Below are 11,804 nucleotides of genomic sequence, written 5' to 3'. Positions count from 1 at the left end.
GTCACGGTCCTGCCAGCTGCTTTCCTCCGGGACCATCCTCACCCGGAGGAGCAGCTGTGTGTTATCGCTTTCCTCCCAGGAGGGGGACTCGCACTTCCCTCAGGGGCGGGGGCGGGGGGGGGGCGGGGGGGGGTGGTGACGATGAGAGCCTCGCTGCGGGGACAGAGCGAGGCCCTGCATCACCAAAACTGTACGTAGAAATAATCAAAAGCAAGCTACACGGCATAAAGAACAGCGCAACACAGGAATCGGAGAGGAGAAAGCCAGCCAGGGGCAGCCAGGGATAGCTCAGCGGGACGCCCAGGCCACGGGGAGACCTGGGGTGGGTTCTCACCGCAGATCCCAATCTCGCTTTGGGGTGCAACCACTGGGAGGCAGGCTGACACCTCCCTCCGGAGCCCCGGCGACCTCAGAGGGGTCACTGGTTCTCGAACTTCTGCAAATATTTCAAATCTTCAGCACGTAGCTGTTTTCCAGGCCAAAAGTTTGGGAATGTTTCTGAATGTCTTATAGATCTTTGTTCCTTGTATGGCCTTCTTAATCAACTAACTAGAAAAGGACTCTTTCCATCTAATTTAGAGGTGTGAGTGTGTGCGCGCCTGCACAGGAGAGAGCATCCTGTTAAGAAGTGTTTGAAATCTGTGCTACGTGTCACTGCCCTCCTTCACAAATGCCCAGATGAGAGATCTATTTCCATCCCCACTCCTTTCCACGAGCGCTATAAACACTAACCTTCTGCCCTAATTCTTTAAAGTGAGCTGTAGTTTCAATAGCCATGTCTGGTGCTTCCTGACCCATCTGTATCACATTCGTTATCGTAGCTTAGCCATTATAATAACTCCTTGTAGCACCAATATTCTCATCTGGATTCTAACCAAGCAACAGCTCAGCGAGCACCGTGAACTGCTTTTTCAAAAGGAAATGACCGAATCATCCCAGCTGGACACATTCAGAGAAACCCCGCCAGCTCAGCCAACATGTGACGGTCACGTGCCGTGGCCAGAGCCCCGGACGCTGGGAGAGAAGCCTGGTTTCACGACGCAAAGAAAATGCTGCTTTGGACAAAAGTGCCGTCTTTCTGTCACTGACCTGGTCCCCACCGACCTTCATGGGCTGCGAGCTACTGTAGGCAGAACCGAGTCTCGCAGGGGAGTGAACACCAGGGAGGAAACATCCCTTTGCACACGAACACGGGTGGGGCACACGACGCGCACACGGATTTGCGCCGGCCCGTCCTCCTCTGTCACCGACTCTCCGTGGAGGCGTCGGCCAGGACGCGGGCAGAAGGACAGAGGAGGCTACCTGGCCGCTCACCGTGGGACCGGCACCCCGGCCTCATCACAGGCGGCCACAGGAGGCCCTGCCACGGCGTGTGGTGAACACCGACAGCGTCCTCGCCCGTTACTCAGAGTGTTCCCAGCCACGCACGCTCCGTGGTATCGCCTCCGCCTCAGTGTCCGGGGTGAACAGACACACAGACCACGAGACTCCAAACGCACTCCTCCTTGCTCAGGCTCCAGAACGTGAAACACAAAACAGATGGCTGCAGTAACTGGCCATCTCCATAAATGGCCACTTTCATCACATAAACTATTCAACGCTAGGGTACCTTTTCCATTCCTGATGGATATTTAAAATCTCAGCAGCAGATCACACGTGACAGTGGAAGTAGCAGGAGATTAAGAGAATATCTTGAGTGGCGGGAGCAGGGAGGCGCAGGCGGCCAGCGGCCTCGGAGAGCCAGGTCTCGGCGGCGGCGGCGGCGGCAGGAAGGGCCCCTCGGAGACCATCAGACTCACCACGGTCACAGGCGCGCAGCCAGGCTGTGAGCGGCGGGGACGGGTCCGTCGGGAAGAGCCCCAGATAAAACAATAGTTGCTTATCCTGAACATTACCCCTGGCCCACCCCCAGCTTTCCAGAAAAGGCAGTGAAAGATGGTCTAAAACCAGAATTTGCAGTTTTGCTTATTTTCATGGAGCCTGAGATGGCCTTCCTGCTACAGCTGGCGCCAGCCTCCGCCAGGGCCCAACAGGTCTGACGCAGGCGCTGCCCCTGCCCCTGGCGCCCCCGTGCCGACAGGGGGACCGGAGCGGCCTGTGTGGAGGGGCGCTCACTCCGGCGGGAGCAGCGGTGTGGTCCTTGCTCTACGGGACTTCAGTAAAATGAGTCACTTCCTCATTTTATCCAGCACAGAAAAGAGTTCACATTCTCTGCAAACAAACAAATCAGCCAAATTAAAACACGAGAATATTTTATATTCCGATGCCTTTTCACGAACAAGTTTCACGTATCACCAAAAACCACCAGACACGCAAATAATGTGAGGCTCATGAATAAGGAAAGAAATGAACGCAGTGGTTTGCTGGGCCCAGAACTGGAGCTTTAAACACAACCATGTTATGGATAAAGTCGGGGCTTCTGGGGGGAAGGAAAGAATGAGAGGGCAGAGGCCGAGGGCACAGGCACGTTAGAAAAAGGAACTGGGTGGAAATTTTAGTCACAAAATCACAATATCTGAAATAAAGAAATACAGATCGGACAGGCCACCAGAGAATGGAGATGCTGAGGAAGAGGAGTAAATGAGGAGAGAGATCGCGAGAGAACCACCTACACCATAGCTCAGAACAGCAGGCAGAGAGCGGGGGGCCTTGTGGAGGCCCTGCCACTCACACAGTCACAGCCCAGAGGAAGAGGAGGGAGGGAGGGAGGAACAGAAACTCCTTTCAGGAGAGAACGGGCAGCCCTGCCAGGTGGCCCAGTGCTTGAGTGTCCACCGGTGAACCAGGAGGTCCTGGCTGGATTCCTCGTCTGGGCAGAGCCCTGGGAGAGAGTGGTGAGGAGCTGGACGGAGAAGGGCCCTGGCGCCCCAGAGCAAGCAGGTCAAAGTCAAAGGCTGACACGGGCCAAATAAACAAGGTTTAAGTGTATGTGGCCGCAAAAAATACAAAAGCCCCAATTTCATAGAAATGTAGGTTTATTTCGATAGAGACATGCTGAATGGGCTAAAATAAGCCCAAGACAAAGGGCTAAAATAAGTGAGTAATCATTAATAGAACATTTTAATAAAAAAATTAATATTTTTTCTTGAACATTAACTTACCAGACACTGAATAACTGCACAAATAAGTGTAACGCAAATAAACCTATTTTTCTTGTTCTCTGAAAGCAAAATATTTCCTGTTGCGCACACCAAACAAGTTAGTCCAAGACTAATGACTGGCAATTGGCTGCTAAAATATTCACTGCTAGTATTAGGGGAGAGAAATGGTGCACTTGTGTGTAAGGTGTGTAAGGAAAATGAATGCAACATGATTATAGTAATCAGTTATTAGCAAATGTTGCAGTTCGTTATTAATAATCCTATCTAATAAAAGAGAAACATGGTAATTGGCATACGACCGCTACCCTTCCCATTGGCTAATCAGGGAGATATGCAAATTAACTGCCAGCCAAGATGGCGGCCGGCAGCCAGGCAGCTTAAACTGAACATGAGGCTTGCTTGCTTCAGTGACGGAGGACTGCAACGTTCCCTGCCTGCCTTGCCAGCCTCTGAGCCTGCAGTTTGAAACATAGTTACAAATATAGAAGCTAAACAAAACCCCAGAAACCAGCTTTCAGCGAGCTGGGATCTCAGAGCTGGAGTTGATACAGAGTTTCCATTATAGAATCTAAACAAACCAGATACCTTCTTTCAGCAGCAGAGGCCTCAGAGCTGGAGCCAGGCTAAAGGTGGCCCAGAATAAAAAAAAGAAAGAAAAAAAAGGAGCAGTTGGGAGCTTCAGTCCCAGCCTGAAAACAGCCCTCAGCCCCTCACCCACACTGGCCAGGCACCCCAGTGGGGACCCCCACTCTGAAGGGTGTGTGACCAGCTGCAAACAGCCATCATCCCCTCACCCAGGCTGGCCACGCACCCCAGTGGGAACCCCCACCCTGATCCAGGACACCCTTCAGGGCAAACCAACCAGCCCCGACCCATGCACCAGGCCTCTATCCTATATAGTAAAAGGGTAATATGCCTCCCAGAACCAGGATCAGCGGAGCCGAGAGGCCTCCTGGCACCGGGATCAGCGTGACAGGGGGCAGCGCCCAAACCCCCTGATTGCTCTGTGGCTCTGTGTGTGACAGGGGGCGGGGCCACAACCTCCCTATCCGCCCTGCTCTGTTCGTGACAGGGGAAGGAGCCCCAACCCCCAGATCAGCCCTGCTCTGTACCTGATGGGGGGAGCTCCCCAACCCCCTGATCGGCCCTGCTCTGTGGGTGATAGAGGGCAGCGCCCCAACCCCCCCACCCCCACGGGCCCTGCTCTGTGTGTGATGGGGTAGAGCCATAACCTCCCCATTGGCCCTGCCCTGAGTGTGACAGTGGCGGCGCCCCACCCCCGGATCGGCCCTGCTCTGTGGGTGATAGAGGGCGGCGCCCCAACCCTCTGATCCGCCATGCTCTGTGTGTGACAGGGGGCGGTGCCCCAACTCCCCTATTGGCCCTACTCTGTGAGTGACAGGGGGGAGCTCCCCAACCCCCTGATTAGCCCTGCTCTGTGCGTGACAGGGTACGGAGCCCCAACCCCCCTGATGGGCCCTGCTCTGTGCGTGACAGGGGGCAGCGCCCCAACCCCCTGATTGGCCCTGCTCTGTACGTGACAGGGGGTGGCGCCACAACCTCCCCATCGACCCTGCCTTGAGTGTGACGGGGGCGGTGCCCCAACCCCCCAATCGGCCCTACCCTGAGCGTGACTGAGGGTGGCATCGCAACCTCCTGATCCGCCCTGCTCTGTGCATGACAGGGGGCGGCGCCCCAACTCCCCAATCGGCCCTGCTCTGAGCCCGACCAGGGGCTGCACCTGGAGATTGGGCCTGCCCTCTGCCACCCGGGAGCAGGCCTAAGCCAGCAGGTCGTTATCTCCCGAGGGGTCCCAGACTGCGAGAGGGCACAGGCTGGGCTGAGGGACAACCGCCCCAGTGCACAAATTTTTGTGCACCGGGCCTCTAGTCCTATATAATAAAAGGCTAACATGCAAATCGACCAAATGGCAGAATGACTGGTCGCTATGACTCACGCTGACCACCAGGGGGCAGACTCTCAATGCAGGAGCTGCCCCCTGGTGGTCAGTGTGCTCCCATAGGGGGAGCTCTGCTCAGCCAGAAGCAGGGCTCACGGCTGGTAAGCGCAGCAGTGGTGGTGGGAGCCTCTCCTGCCTCCAGGGCAGCGCTAAGAATGTCCAACTGATGGCTCAGGCCTGCTCCCCGTGGGCCTAAGCCATCAGTTGGACATCTGCCGAGGGTTCCCGGACTGCGAGAGGGCACAGGCTGGGCTGAGAGACCCCCCACTCAAATGCACAAATTTTGTGCACCAGGCCTCTAATTGTGTTTAACAGCATATTGTAAAAATTAAGTTACGAAATTTTTATTAAAACATTTCTTACATATCCTTATATTGGTTGGGCCACAAAAATATTCACTGTGGGCCACATGTGCCTGTGGGCCACGAGTTTGATATGCTTGCCCTAGAGCAGTGATGGTGAACCTTTTGAGCTCGGCGTGTCAGCATTTTGAAAAACCCTAACTTAACTCTGGTGCCGTAACACATATAGAAACTTTTTGATATTTGCAACCATAGTAAAACAAATATTTATATTTTTGGTATGTATTTTATATATTTAAATGCCATTTAACAAAGAAAAACCAACCAAAAAAATGAGTTCACATGTCACCTCTGACACGCATGTCATAGATTTGCCATCACTGCCCTAGAGGCTGTTCGAGAGAGATGGGGGAGGGGCGGAGGGCAGGAAGAAGAGGTGAGATCTGATTCTAACCCAAATGGAGCTGTGTCCAGCAGGTGGGGCTCACGGGGACGGAAAACCCAGGGGTCGCTGGGGACATAGGACAGCGGGGTCACAGCAGCAGAAAGGGGACCTTCTGAGGGCGGAATCGGGGAGACCATGAGACGGCGGTCCCAGGATGGCCTGCAGAGAGGAGCCGCCCTGCCGTCCGGGCCCGGCACGCCTCCGTCTGTCATTTTAATTTGCTCCCTCAATCCCCGTCCACCCTGATTCCACGGACAGTTTCTTTCTGCTCTTCTTGGTGGATTTCTGAGGAATGAGCTGCTGACCAACCCCGTGGGTGTGGAAACCCAGAGCTCACTCACGAGGGACAAACGCAGGTGGGGAGAGGCCCGGAAGACTCCCTAAAACCAGACCAACTGGGAACTGTGTGTAGGACTTGCTTTGCTGTCGGGGACAGGAGGTTAGAACTAGGGTCTGGGCCTGGGCCATGCTCCCAGAGCCAGTTTCGCGGGGTGCCAGTGTAGAGGGCAGCGGCGCTGTGCTAGGGAACACCAGCCTGTGCTCCCCGAGTGGCTGTGGTCAGTGAGCAGAGCACGTGTTCATCGTGAACAGCTGGGAAATGACACTCCTCTCTGCACCTGTCGCTGTCAGGTGGCTGCCCCCAAACGCTGCTGGGTGTGCCCCCAGATCTCCTCTCTTCCCAGGGCACCCAGCTCTCCATTCCCCGCCCCCTTCTCCTCTCAGCCCCAGGCGAGGGGAGCGTCCGGAGACCCTCCAACCCACCGGGCTCCTGGCCGCAGCGAGGCCCCGCCGGGCATGCCTGTCGAGGGCGCGGGGTGGCCCTCTCCCCAGAGCGCTCTCACCCTTCATTCTATGACGGACACAAATGCTAACATGTCCACTAAGAAAAGAGGTGCCCTTATACATAAGGACTCCCCCAACTCAAAAACAAGAAACCAACCAACCAATTAAAAAACAAGCAAAAGAATGAAACAGACTTGTCACCAAAGTAGAAGGTGCTGACGAAGGGAGGTGGGAAGGACACACACGGAATTCAACCCCTGTGACCAAGACAGCCCTGCGGCCGGAGGCCTGGCCTGCCTGAAGTCTGGGAGCGGACATTTCCTTTAAGTAGCCAAACCCGACGCCCCCACCAGGCCACAGCCACAGAGAGGCCCGTGCACCCTGCTGTGAGTCCCACTGTGCGCCCCTCCTCAGCCCTGCACTGAGTCCACCGTGCGCCCTTGTGTGCCCGGCAGCCAGGGTAGCCCCCTCCCACTCTGAGGAGCAGGACTGCTTTTACAAGGAAGGAAAATATCCACTCTTCACTTTCAAATAACTTTCCAGCCACAGGCCCCACTGAGAGTGAGCCACTGCCAAGGGGCACAGTGGCTGGTTTGGGGCGTGGCCTCGGACGGGAGCAGACGGGACCACGCCACGCAAAGCCACAGAGACAGCTGGGGTTCCCATCAGCAGCTGCCGTGCCAGGAAGGGAATGAGTGACGATTTACGGTCCGTCCAAGTGAGACAGAAACCACATGTGCGTAAACTTCTTGCAGACGCTGCAGGTAAGCTCTGAAAACACCCTTTGCTCAAACTGACTTTCTCTCCCAGGAACGCGTCCGGGGACTCGGCCCAGCGGCATCAGTGACGGGTCTCCAGCGAGCAGGGCCCTGACAAGGAATTCACCATATTAATCAATCACTTTAACAAATCGGAAAGTTCTACATTTTTCTATTATTTCATAAACGAGGAATCTGAGGGTCAGAGAGCGACAGGAACTCATCCAGACTCGAGAGGGACTGCGGCAAGGAACCAACCCTCGCTGGGCCTCAGCCCTCTCCTCCGCCTGCCTTTCTATATTTAGTCTGAGGGAGAGAGGCCTGGAGAACGCATTAACCCATTTGGAGGTGGAGCTTCGGCCTCTCTTGTGTTGAGGGCAAGGAGAAGACCCAAATGGGACGAGGAATCACAGGCCAGGGAGAAAGAAGCAGACACCCGTGGCCTCAACTTACCCCTCTCCACTGGCCAACGCCTTTCCCTCCCATCGGTCTGCATAGCTTCCCCCACCCCATCCCACCCCATGAAACTGTAATCTAATGCCCAGCACAGACTGGAACCTAACATGCAATTTGGTTCCAGGCACGAGCTCCATGAACATGACCCGTATCCGCGTCCACATGTGCTGTGGCCCGAGTTCGTGCCTTATTACATGAGCAGAGCTAGTTTCCCCAGGGAACAGCCTTTTCTCTTCCCATCGTGGGATGGAGCAGAAGTAAATCAGCGTCTCCTCACCCCACGTCCACACGTCCCTTCAGGCACCTGCACCTCCAACAGCTCCGCTCCGCAGAGATTAGCTTCCCCCCTGCGCCTGCCCCTTCCTGATGACGGTGGCGGGAGGTTCCTTTGGAAGTGCCTCCCTGGCTCCATGAGTCGGAGCAGCTCAGGGAAAACGCAGTCTTGAAAGGTATTTTTAACCATCAGTCCAACAGAGAGGTGAAGAGCTGATGCGAGTTACAAAACAGTGAATCTTAGAAACACGAGAAGCGAGAAGCCAGGTCAGTGCGACTGTGACAGACCTATAAGATGTCCAGAACAGGCACGTTTAGAGACACACAATAGATTAGTGGTTGCTGAGGGCGCGGGGGGCGGGGGGGGGGTGCGGGGGGGGGAGAGGGGAGACATGGGCTCGGGGGTTGGAGGACGGGGGGTGGGGGGATGTGAAGGGGTCAGGGATGATGGCGAGTGGGCATGGAAATATAAGTGTTTCAAAATTGCATGTGGTTAGGGTTGTACAACCCAAGAATGTATGACAAACACTGACTCGGATGGTGTATGAATTATACCTCAACAATGCTCTTAAGATACTCAGTTACAGAAAAGAGGTTAGTCCATGTAATTTTGGTATTTTTGGGTCTGTTGGAATTTCTTGAATGCTTACTTAAGGTCTATTTAATACATTTTTCATGAAGATTTTAGTTTTATCTAAGTTTGAGTTAATTTTCTAATTTTTATAAATGTTTATCAAACCTTCAAAAGGTATTAATTCGAGTTCTTAAGGTTATTGTGTGACCTTGGGCAAGTTATATCACCTCTCAAAGCTTTTATTTGTTTAAAGTATATTTTTATTGATTTCAGAGAGGAAGAGGGAGAGAGGGAAACATCAGTGATGAGAGAGAATCACTGATCGGCCTCCTCCTGCACGCCCCCCACTGGGGATCAAGCCTGCAACCTGGGCCTGTGCCCTGACCGGGAATCAAACCATGACCTCCTGGTTCATAGGTTCACACTCAACCACTGAGCCACACCGGCCGGCTCAAAGCTTGTGTCTTCACTGTGGAAGAAAGACTTACTGCACATGCTCCTCCTCACACACTGCACGATGTACACACGCCCACACGCGGTATACACACCCCCACACGCAGTGTACACACACCCACACGCAGACACAGGAATCCTCCTGAGGAAGACGTTTCAGAAGCATAGGAAGGAGAAAAACACAGTTTTGCATAAACACACAGTGAATGTATGAGACGTGTACACACAGGTGCTCTGAGAATCAGTCGGTCAAAGAAAACTGAACATTGTAGCTTCTTAGGCCTCAGGCTCTCGGGACAGTCAGACTCCACACGCTCACCCTCGAGAGGACAGCCTGGGGGACTCACAGGTTAATGGAGCAGAAATGAGGGACAGACAGGTCACACCATGGAGGTCCCCGAGTTGATGCTCTCGTGAGGATGAAGTGTCTCTATGGACTGCACGCAAGGCCACCAGCTTGCCCAGCAGGGACACTGCGAAACGGCATCACCTGGCAGTCTGGCTCCCTGTGAGAGGGCGTGCGGGTCGAGGGCCTGGGATGGGTCAGGGGTCAGAGGATAGGTGACCATCGGTGACAGGATGGAGCAAGAGTTTTGAGGTGAGTCTTTGGCAAATGAACTTTGGCTCAGATGAGCCAATTGATTCTCTTGACAAACTGGTTTACAGGAATTTCTTGAAACAACCACCAAACTTGCACCTACAGTGTCACCTCAGGATTGAGCTTGGTTACCTGGGAAACCAACTGGCCTGTGATGGGGCCTGGGCCAAGCGTCTGGGTAGCACCCCGGGAAGTGGGAACAGACCTGAGGGCTGTTGTGATTGGATGAATTAGCTACGTTCTGAGAACATTAAGACCAGAATTTGGACTCGAAGCAAGAAGCGACTGGGAGTGAAGAGGGCATGTTACAGGCAGAGAGCTACAGGCATCACCCCTGCGAGGGAGCAGGTGTCTTCCACGTTCCCAGGAGAACGGAATCCGGGTGACAATCCAGATCCGCTGGAGACACTCCCGGGTCTTGGCTGGAAACTGCCTACTCAACCTCTCAGTGCTAGTTTCCACCTCCAGGTACATCTCTTCCCCCCCCGATCGCCTGTTCCGGCACATTCCTGACACCTTCGCTGCTGAGGCCCCTGATGGAAGGAGTCCCGGTGAATCCTGGCTTCTATCTGAGAGACACACTCTAGGGGATGTTATCTGGAGCTTATCTGCTCTGCCGGGGTTGTAAGCACCGATGGGATCCCTTCCCTCATGTTCCAAGGCCTGTTCTTGCCACTCTTTGCAAAGACGAAATCTCCGTGTCACACGTCTAGCAGAAGCCACTGGCCATGAGACCGAGTGCAACGCAAAGACCTTCTGAAGTCATTTCCTTTGTCCTGTTGTGAGGCAAAGTTGAAAACTGGGGGATAAACACCTTCCGTAATAGTGACAATTATTTCTCAGGAGCACATCTGTGTTGAGCAGGGATTTCTTTGTTGAATTATAGTTGGTTGACTTGTTGAAATTTCAGAGAAATAGGAAAAGGTACACTCTCACGTCACCAGCCCATATGTTCTATTTTGGAGAATGTTTCCTGTGCACTTGAGAAGAATGTGCGTTCTGCTGTTGGAGCATTCTGTGTGTCTGCCAGGTGTAGATGGTTTATAGTGCTGTTCCAATTCGGTTTCTTTTTGTTGTTAAACCTTTTTGTTGGTTTTTAAATATTATTTTTTAATCTTCATTGTTGAAATTATTACGTATGTCTCTTTTTTCCCCTATTGACCCCTTCCAGCACACCCCCATCCCCCACTCCAGGCCCTCACCACCCAACTGTCTGTGTCCATGGGTTATGCATATATGCATACAAGGTCTTTGGTTGATTAATTCCCACTCACCCACCCTCCCCTGCCTTCCCTCTGAGATTCCACACTCTCTTCCATGTCTCTGGATCCACTCTGCTCATCAGTTTATTTTGTTAAATTAGATTCCACATATGAGTGTGATGATGTGATAACTTGCCTTTCTATGACTTATCTCGCTTAGCATGATACTCTCCAGGTCTCTGCATGCTGTCTCAAAGGGTAAGAGATTCTTCTTTTTCATGGCTGCATAGTATTCCATGGTATAAATGTACCACAGCTTTTTTTTAAATTAAATCTTTATTATTCAGATTATTACAGTTGTTCCTCTTTTTTCCCCCCCATAGCTCCCCTCCACCCGGTTCCCACCCCACCCTCTGCCCTTACCTCCCCCGCACTGTCCTCATCCATAGGTGTACGATTTTTTTCCAGTCTCTCCCACATCCCCCACACCCCTTTCCCACCGAGAATTGTCAGTCCACTCCCTTTCTATGCCCCTGATTCTATTATATTCACCAGTTTATTCTGTTCATCACATTATTTATTCACTTGATTTTTAGATTCACTTGTTGATAGATGTGTATTTGTTGTCACTTTGTTGTTCGAGTGGCGGGTTTTAGAGGGACAGTCCCAGCAACAAGGAGACTGACCTGTTCTCAGCTTTGGGAACCAACATGGTTACATTTACTCACCTGTTTTCTCTTTCTACTGCCCCGTCTCTGATAAGTAAACGTCCCAACCAGTTCTGAGAAACTCCAACAACGACCAAGACAAAGTCAAACTCTTCATCCAGCGTAACGACATGAAACCCAGGAGGACCCTGAGGCCCAGGCCACGGGCTTCTCCCATGTTCTCACTTTGGC

Source organism: Myotis nattereri (genome assembly GCF_964212035.1).
Source record: "Myotis nattereri genome assembly, chromosome: 6".
In the NCBI taxonomy this organism is placed as follows: domain Eukaryota; kingdom Metazoa; phylum Chordata; class Mammalia; order Chiroptera; family Vespertilionidae; genus Myotis; species Myotis nattereri.
This window is presented reverse-complemented; position numbering follows the sequence as displayed.